Here is a 9710-nt window from a genome sequence, read left to right as displayed (position 1 = left end):
CATATCAGATAAAGGGCTAGTATCCAAAATCTACAAGGAACTCACCAGACTTCACACCCACAAAACAAATACCCCAGTGAAGAAATGGGCAGAAGACATGAACAGACACTTTTCCAAAGAGGACATCCAGATGGCCTACAGGCACATGAAATGATGCTCAACATCACTCATCATCAGGGAAACACAAATCAAAACCACACTGAGATACTACCTCACGCCAGTCAGAGTGGCTAAAATGAACAAAGCAAGAGACTATTGATGTTGGAGAGGGTGTGGAGAGATGGGCACCCTCCTACACTGTTGGTGGGAATGTAAACTGATACAGTTGCTCTGGAAAACAGTGTGGAGGTTCCTCAAAAAACTATCCATAGAACTCCCTTATGACCCAGCAATAGCCCTGCTAGGGATTTACCCAAGAGATACAGAAATGCTGATGCATAGGGGCACATGTACCCCAGTGTTCATAGCAGCAATGTCAACAATAGGCAAAACATAGAAAAAGCCTAAATGTCCATCACCTGATGAGTGGATCATGAAGATGTATATATACACAATGGAGTACTACATGGCAATGAGAGGGAATGAAATATGGCCATTTGTAGGAAAGTGGATGGACCTTGAGGGTGTCATGCTAAGCGAAATAAGTCAGGCAGAGAAGGACACAAACCATATGTTTGCACTCATAGGTCTAACAGGAGAACAGGAGAAACCTAATGGAGGACCAGGGAGAGGGGAAGAGGGAAAGAGAGTTGGGGAGAGAGAGGGACGCAAAACTTGAGAGACTATTGAATGCTGAAAATGAACTGAGAGGGGAAGGGGAAGGGGAAGGGGAGAAAAGAGGTGGTGGTGATGGAGGAGGCCACTTGTGGGGAAGAGCACTGGGTGTTGTATGGAAACCAACTTGACAATAAACTATTAAAAAAAGAGAGAGAGACAAGATAAAATCCTCAAATACAAAACCTAACCTCACACCTAAAGGAACTAGAAGTAGAAAGCAAAGAAGCCCCAAAGCCAGAAGAAGAAGAAAAATAATAAGGATTAGAGCAGAAATAAACAATATAGAATCCAAACAACAACAACTGTATAACAGATCAATGAATCTAAGAGCTGGTTTTTTGAAAGAATAAACAAAATTGATAAACCCCTAGTCAGACTTCTCAAAAAGAAAAGAGAGAGAAACCAAATAGATAAAATCACGAATGAAAGAGGAGCAATCACAAGCAACACCACAGAAATATAAACAATTATTAGAGAATACTATGAAAAATAATATGCCAACACACTGGACAACCTGGAAGAAATAGACAAATTCCTAGATACCCACACACTCCCAAAACTCAAAAGAGAATAAATAAACCATTTGAACAGGTCCATACCATCAAAGAAAATTGAATCAGTTGTCAAAAATCTCCTAATAAGAGTCCTGGATCAGATGGTTTCCCAGGGGAATTCTACCAGATATTTAAAGCAGAGTTAATACCTATCCTGCTCAAGCTGTTCCAAAAAATAGAAATGGAAGGAAAACTTCTGGACTCATTCATTGAAACCAGCATTGCCTTGATTCCTAACCAAAGAGAGAACCCACTAAAAAGAATTACAGCCCAATAGCCCTGAGGAACATGGATGCAAAAATTCTCAGTAAGATACTAGCAAATCTAATTCAACTGTATATTAAAAATTATTCACCATGATCAGGTGGGATTCATTCTTGGTCTGCAGGGCTAGTTCAATATTTGCAAATCAATCCATGTGATACATCACAATAGAAGAAAGGTTAAGAATCATATGATCCTGTCAATAGATGCAAAAAGTCATTTGACAAAACATAGCATCTTTTCTTAATAAACACCCTCAAGAAAGTCAGGATATAAGGAACATACCTTAACATCAGAAAAGCCATATATGAAAAGTGTACAGTTAATATCATCCTTTTAGTTTTCCCCCTGAGATTAGGAACACAACAGAGATGTCTACTCTCACCACTGTTGTTTAACATAGTGTTGGAAGTCTTAGCCTCAACAATCAGAAAACAAAATGAAATAAAAGGCGTCCAAATTGGCAAAGAAGAAGTCAAACTTTCACTTTTCACAGATGGCATGATACTCTACCCAAGACTCCACCAAAATCTGCTGCAACTGATACATGAATTCAGCAAAGTTACAGGATACAAAATCAATGTACAGAAATTGGTTACATATCTATACACAAATAATGAAGCAACAGAAACAGAATTCAAGTTTATCGCATTTATAATTGCACCAACAACCATAAAATACCTAAGAATAAACCTAACCAAAGATGTAAAAGATATGTAATGCTACAAACTATAGAAAACTTATGAAAGAAATTGAGGAAGACAAAAAGAAATGGAAAAACATTACATGCTCATGGATTGGAAAAATAAATATTGCTAAAATATCAATACTATCCAAAACAATCCCCACATTCAATGCAATCCCAATCAAAATTGCACTAGCATTCTTCCTAGAACTAGAACTATCCTAAAATTTGCATAGAGCCACAAAAGACCCTGAATAGCCAAAGTAATGTTGAGAAAGTAAACCTAAGTGGGAGGCATTACAATCCTAGACTTTAGCCTCTACAACAAAGCTATAATTAAGACAATATGGTATTGGCACAAAAACAGACATGTAGACCAATGGAATACAATAGAGAACCCAGAACTGGACCCACAAATGTATGGCCAACTTTGACAAAGCAGGAAAGAGTATACAATGGAAAAGAGACTGCCTCTTTAACAGATGGTGCTGGGAGAACTGGACAGCAACATGCAGAAGAATGAAACTGGACCATTTTCTTACACCATACACAAAAATAAACTCAAAATGGATTAAAGACCTAAATGTGACACATCAAAACTCGAGAGGAGAAAACAAGCAACAACCTCTTTGACCTCAGCCACAGCAACTTCTTACTTGACACATCTCTGAAGGCAAGGGGAAAAAAAAGCAAAAATAAACTATTGGGACCTCATCAAGATAAAAAGCATCTGCACGGCAAAGGAAACAATCAACAAAACTAAAAGGCAACCAATAGAGTCAAGAAGACATTTGCAAATGGCATACCAGATAAAGGGTTAGTATTCAAAATCTAAAAAGAACTTACCAAACTCAACACCTGAAAAGCAAGTGATCCAGTGAAGAAATGGCAGAACACATGAATAGACATTTATCCAAAGAAGATATCCAGATGCCCAGCAGACACATGAAGATGTTCAACGTCACTCATCTTCAGGAAAATACAAATACAAAACAATGAGATACCACCTCCCACAGGAAATTAACAGCTCAGGAAACAACAGATATTGGTGAAGACATGGAGAAATGGGAACCCTCTTGTACTGTTGGTAAGAATGCAAACTGGTGCAGCTGCTCTGGAAAAGTGTGGAGATTCCACAAAAAATTAAAAATAGAATACCCAATGACCCAACAATAGCACTACTAGGAAGTTATCCAAAGGATACAGGAGTGCTGATGCATAGAGGCACATGTACTCCAATGTTTATAGCAGTGTTATCAACAATAACCAAATTATGGAAAGAGCCCAAATATCCATCAAATGAAGAATAGATAATAAAAATGTGGTTTATATATACAATGAAATACTATTTGGCAATGAGAAAGAACGAAATCTTGCCATTTGCAGCATGGATGGAACCGGAGGGTGTTATGCTAAGTGAAATAAGTCAGAGAAAGACAAATATCATGTTTTCTTTTTTTTTAATAATAGTTTATTGTCAAATTGGTTTCCATATAACACCCAGTGCTTCTCCCCACAAGTGCCCTCCTCCATGACCATCACCCCCTTCCCCCCTCTCCCTCCCCTTCAGCCCTCATTTTCAGTATTCAATAGTCTCTCATGGTTTGTGTCCCCCTCTCTCCCCAGCTTTCTTTCCCCCTTCCCCTCCCTATGGTCCTCTGTTAGGTTTCTCCTGTTAGACCTACACCAAAAATGAAGCAACGGAAAGAGAAATCAAAAGACTGATCCCATTCACAATTGCACAAAATATCATGTTTTCAATCATATGTGGAATTTGAAACTTAACAGAGGACCATGGCAGAAGGTAAAGGGAGAAAATTGTTTCAAAGAGACAGGGAGGCAAACCATAAGAGACTCTTAAATACAGAGAACAAACGGAGAGCTGATAGGATGGGGGGTGCAGAAGCGAGGGGAAAATGGGTGATCATCATTGAGGAGGGCACTTGTTGGGATGAGCACTGGGTGGGGTATGTATGAAACGAATCTTGGGAATCTACTCCCGAAGTCAAGAGCACACTGTATACACTGTATGTTAGCCAACTTGATGATAAATGATATTTAAAAGAATAAATACATAAATAAAAATACACTTCTTGCAAATACATACATACACATGTAAAAGGTTATCTTTCAAAGAATGAGATATTCAGACATATATTGGATAACTATCAATCAAAGATGTTATGGATGTTTTCTACAAAACTGTCATTAAATCTCTTTCAAATTAAAATGTTTGATTCCTTAGAACCTATAAAAACATTAAGGATTTGAATTTTAAAAAGATGGAATTTTGTGGTAGCTGGTAAGAAATGGAAAAGATGTGTGTCTCTAGTCCCTCTATTGCTGAATATTATTTTTGCGGAAGTCCCATGCAACTAAATATAGGTTGTGGCAACCTGCCAATGATTCAAAGATATTTCTCCTTCCAAGGAAATATCTCAGAATCAGCCCTTTAGAGTTGCCCCCTAAATAATTCCAAGCTGACCTTCAACCACCAAATGTGCAGCATACTCTTGGCAAAAAGCAGCTAAGCTGTGGTGCCTCGGTGACTCATTTGGTTAAGCGTCTGACTCTTGATTTTAGCTCAGGTCATATTCTCACTGTTCATCTGATGGAGCCCCACATCAAGCTCCTCTCTGACAGTGTGGAGTGTGCTTGGGATCCTCTCTCTTCCTTTCTCTCTGTCCCTCCCCTCCCCTGCTCACACTCTCTCTCTCCTTTTCTCTTTCAAAAATAAATCAACTTTAAAAAGTTTTCTTTTAAAGCAGCTAACTCAGCAGTAAGATGCATATCATAGAGATTGAATTTATTTTGTACTTATTTCTCACTAAGTTTAAAGACTATTAAAGATTTGTCAAAAAAATATATATATATATAATATTTCCCTAACAAATACTGATGAAATAAAAATCTTGGTGCACCTGGGTGGCTCAGTGGGTTGAGTGTCCAACTTCAGCTCAGGTCATGACCTCACAATTTGTGAGTTCAAGCCCTCTGTTGGGCTGTCTGCTGTCAGTGCCGAGCCCACTTTGTATCTTGTCTCCCTCCCTCTCCCTCTGGCCCTCCCCTGCTCACACGTATGTGGGCACTCTCTCTCTCTCAAAAATAAATAAGCATTTTTAAAAAAATTCTTAGGGCATCTGGGTGGCTCAGTCGGTCAAGCATTCAAATTTGGCTCAGGGCTTGATCTCACAGTTCGTGGTCAAGCCCCACATCAGGTTCTGCACTGACAGCTTGGAGCCTGGAGCCTGCTTTGGATTCTGTCTCCCTCTCCTCTACCCCTCCTCCACTTGTACTCACATGCTTTCTCTCCCTCTCAAAAATAATAAATAAATAGTGAAAAACTATTTTAAAAATCTGATTAATGTCACCAAGCTATGTCTAAGCTCCTGAGCATAGAGTAATGTAATAAGTCACCTTTATTTGACTTTTCTTCAAGCATTATTGAGATAAAATTGACATATAACTTTGTATAAGTTTAAGGTGTACAATGTGATAATTTGATATATGTATATACTGTGAAATTATTATAATAGAGTTAGTAAATCTCTCCATAACCTCATATAATTCCATTTCTTTTTTTGTCATAAGAACATTTATAATCTACTCTCTTAGAAAACTTCAATTATATAGTACAGCATTTGACAATATTAGACTATACTCACAATGCTGGACATTAGATCTCCAGAACTTATTAATCTTAGAGCTGGAAGTTTGCACCCTTTGACCAACATCTATTTCCCTTGGTTCCTGGCCCTCAGCAACCATGATTCACTCTATGATTTCAGCTTCTTTAGATTCCACATGTAAATGAGATCACACAGTATCTGTCATTTTTTTTGAGTTTTGTGGAGATATTACTGACATAAAATATGTAAGTTTAAGATGTATAAAGTGATGATTTGATACACATATATATTGCAAAATGAATTCTACAGTAGGGTTAGTTAACACATCCATCCCTTCACGTGATCTACACCCTTAACAACTTTCAAGTATATAATACAGTAATGTTATCTGACACAAAAGTAAAGGCAACAAAAGCAAAAATAAACAAGGGGGGGCTACGTCAAACTAAAAGCTTCGGCACAGCAAAGCGCAGACCACCCATCAGTAATACCTCTCCTTGGGCTTTAGATTAAAAAGAAAAACCAGTAGTATAAACAAGACGAATGTGAAATATCTTGTTCCATCAGGGATAAAGGAAATGAATAATTTTTTCAACATAACCAAAATCGGGTGAAATAGGAGATTCTCAGCCTTTGTCTCCCCACAAAGATCAACAGCTCTCCATGAACAGAAACGGCTCTGGGAGAGCTCAAAAGTCTACTTCAGGAACTTTAACAACACAGTGGGGGGAAAAAACCCTGAGAATAACCACACAGGAAGAGAAGAAACAGCTTCCTTTTGCCTGTACTTTCCCACACCCAACCCACCCCAATCCCAGACCACCTACGGCAAGAAACACGGCTCTGCACTAAGAGGGCTCTTCCCCACTAGAAAGAGTTCTCCTTACCAGGAAAGGAAAAATGGGGTGAGTGATCAGCTTCCCTAGCCTCAGAGCGCTTCAAGAAGGTCTCACATCAGTTTCATCCCAGCCAGACTGGCAGAACTGAGTTGCATAGCATCAGCTAGGAACAAGGAAGAAAAGCAGAAGCTACCAATAGCAGCCACACACGGTCACAGGTCACATTTCACAATTCAGTGACATGATCTGCAGACTCATTTTTTGCCCAGATTTTTGACACTGTAGAAACTAACAGCCACAGCAGACTCCCAATAGATTTCACCAGCTTTTGCCTCACAGATAGTCACATTTGCTGACCTCAGACATCTGAGTCCCTCCCCATTCCCTCCAACACCTCTCCATGCACCCTCACCCTTGCCAGAGACCTTGAACCACACCAGCCTTGACCCACACCAGCAGACAACCATGGCCTCTGCAGCTATTCAAATACAAGATACTAGCATAGACCCAAGAACATTACCCCAAACGTCATATGCACACTTAAGTCTAGCTTCTCAGGCCATACACTTGCACACCGCCAGCCTGATGCGTATCACTAGCCACCACTACAGTGCACGCAGCCAGAGGGAGACACCATGCAACTAAGACGAGGATACACCCACAGCCCAGGCTATTGCCAGTGAGCCCACAGCTGGCTCCAGCCCTTGCTGCCTGCCCTGGCCCCCACTACTACATGTGTCTGTAACTGGCCCTCACCACTTCACTGGCACTTGCAGCTGGTGCCCACACCCAAGTGTGTGCATACCACAAGGTCCAACCACCACCACTGCCTGCCCTGGCCCAAACTGCTGGGGACTTCAAGAGCACTTACGGCCTCGGCAGACCTCCTGCAGTACTTGCCAAAAACAAGTGTCAACGCTGTGAACCCCACTGGTCTGAGCCAAAGACACATCATGTCCCACCCCATATATGGTACAACTACACAACCCCAGCAGTTAGCACCCTGCACCACTAGAAATGGGGTCACAGCATGCTCTAGATGTGCCTGCCCACAGACAAATGCCTTCCCTGATGGAAGTGAGACCATAAGTCCAGAAGAGGGACTATTTCTTCCAATATTCAGACAACTATACTAGGCTACAGGGATATGAAGAATCAGGAAAATATGCAGAGAAATACAGTAAACCCCAATACAGTGACTAGCCCCAAAGAAATGGAGATCCAGGAATTACCTGAAAAAGAATTCAAAATAATTGTTCTAAAGATGCTCAGAGAGCTGTAAGAGAACAGAAACAACTGAATGATATTTAAAAAATAATACAAGAAAAAGAATTCCAACAGAGATCACAAGAAAAAATGAAACAAATTTTGTGGCTAAAGAATTATTACTGAAGAATTCAAAAGAAAGCCTCAACAGCAGCCTTAACCAAGCAGAACAAAGAATTTTGAGCTAAAAGACAGCAAATAAAATCTAGAGAGCAAAAAGGAAAAAGAATGAAAAGAGATGAATATAGTCTACAAGACTTATGGGAAACCATTAAGACAAACAATCCACACATCATTAGAGTCCCAGGATAAAAAAAAAAAAAGAGAGAAAGGGACAGAAAGCTCTTTAAAGAAATAATGGTTAAACCGATCCCAAACCTAGACAGATATTTGGAAGTTCAAATTCATGAGGGAAGAGTTCACCACAAAATCTCAATTCAAAATGATATGCAAAGAAGAACAAAGATAGAGGTATCACAATTCCTCTTTTAAAAATTCTCCCTTTTAAAAATAAAAAACCTATGAGTGCAAACATATGGTATCTGTCCTTCTCCGACTGACTTATTTTGCTTAGCATGACACCCTCGAGGTCCATCCACTTTGCTACAAATGGCCAGATTTCATTCTTTCTCATTGCCATGTAGTACTCCATTGTTTAGATATACCACATCTTCTTGATCCATCCATCAGGTGATGGACATTTAGGCTCTTTCCATGATTTGGCTATTGTAGCACTCATAGGTCTAACAGGAGACACCTAACAGAGGACCATAGGGAGGGGAAGGGGGAAAGAGAGTTGGGGAGAGAGAGGGACACAAATCATGAGAGACTATTGAATACTGAAAACAAACTGAAGGCTGAAGGGGGAGGAGGAAGGGGGTGATGGTCATGGTGGGGGGCACTTGTGGGGAGAAGCACTGGGTGTTATATGGAAACCAATTTGACAATGAACTATTATAAAAAAATAAAATAAAATATGTAAAAAATAAAAGATATACTACAAAGCTGTAGTCATCAAAAGGTGGCCTGGGTGGTTCAGTCTGTTAAGTGTCTGACTTTGGCTCTGGTCATGACCTCACAGTTCAAGAGTTCAAGCCCCACATCCAGCTCTGTGCTGACAGCTCAGAGCCTGAAGCCTGTTTCAGATTCTGTGTTTCCCTCTCTCTCTCTCTCTGCCCCTCCCCTGCTCACACTTTGTCTCTCTCTCTCTCAAAAAAAAGTAAATAACAGACATTTTTTAAATAAAGAAAAAGAGAAAGAAAAGCACAGAGAAGAAATATTCAGTCTTCTCTGTGGAAGGAAGGAAGGAAGGAAGGAAGGAAGGAAAGAAAGGAAAGGAAAGGAGAGAAGAGGAGAGGAGAAGAAAGGAAAAAGGAAAGGAAGGAAAGGAAAAAAAAGGAAGAAACGAAATGAAATGAAACAGTACAGTACTGCACAAAAACAGACACCCGGAAATAAACTCACACTTATGTGGTCAATTACTTTACAACAAAGAAGACCAAGAATATACAATGATTAAAAGACCATCTCCTCAACAACTGATGCCGGGAAAACCGAACAACTACATGTAAAAAAATGAAAACTGGACCTGTCTTACACCATACACAAAAATAAACCAAAAATAGATTAAAAACCTAACTGTGGGGACACCTGGGTGGTTCAGTTAGTTGAGTGTCCCACTCTTGATTTCCACTCA

The 9710-nt window shown here is 39.8% G+C and overlaps 1 protein-coding gene across 3 annotated transcripts in view; it reads right to left on the bottom strand.

Annotated features, from left to right (window-relative positions):
• Positions 1-6934, bottom strand: part of CLEC4A (C-type lectin domain family 4 member A) — a 43304-nt gene extending 36370 nt beyond the window's left edge. The window contains exon 1 of one of the 3 annotated variants that reach the window (XM_029954323.1): positions 6797-6934. The gene's annotated coding sequence lies outside the window, so the exon portion shown is untranslated. Of the gene's footprint in view, positions 1-3126; positions 3164-6796 lie in introns of those variants that run through there. The other 2 variants (XM_029954319.1, XM_029954321.1) reach the window with 2 other exon arrangements.
• Between the last annotated feature and the right edge of the window lie 2776 nt (positions 6935-9710).

The sequence above is a fragment of the Suricata suricatta genome, chromosome 10 (genome assembly GCF_006229205.1).
Source record: "Suricata suricatta isolate VVHF042 chromosome 10, meerkat_22Aug2017_6uvM2_HiC, whole genome shotgun sequence".
NCBI classification, from domain to species: Eukaryota; Metazoa; Chordata; class Mammalia; order Carnivora; family Herpestidae; genus Suricata; species Suricata suricatta.
The sequence above is the reverse complement of the archived record's forward strand: the minus strand, read 5'-3'. Positions and strand labels throughout refer to the sequence as shown.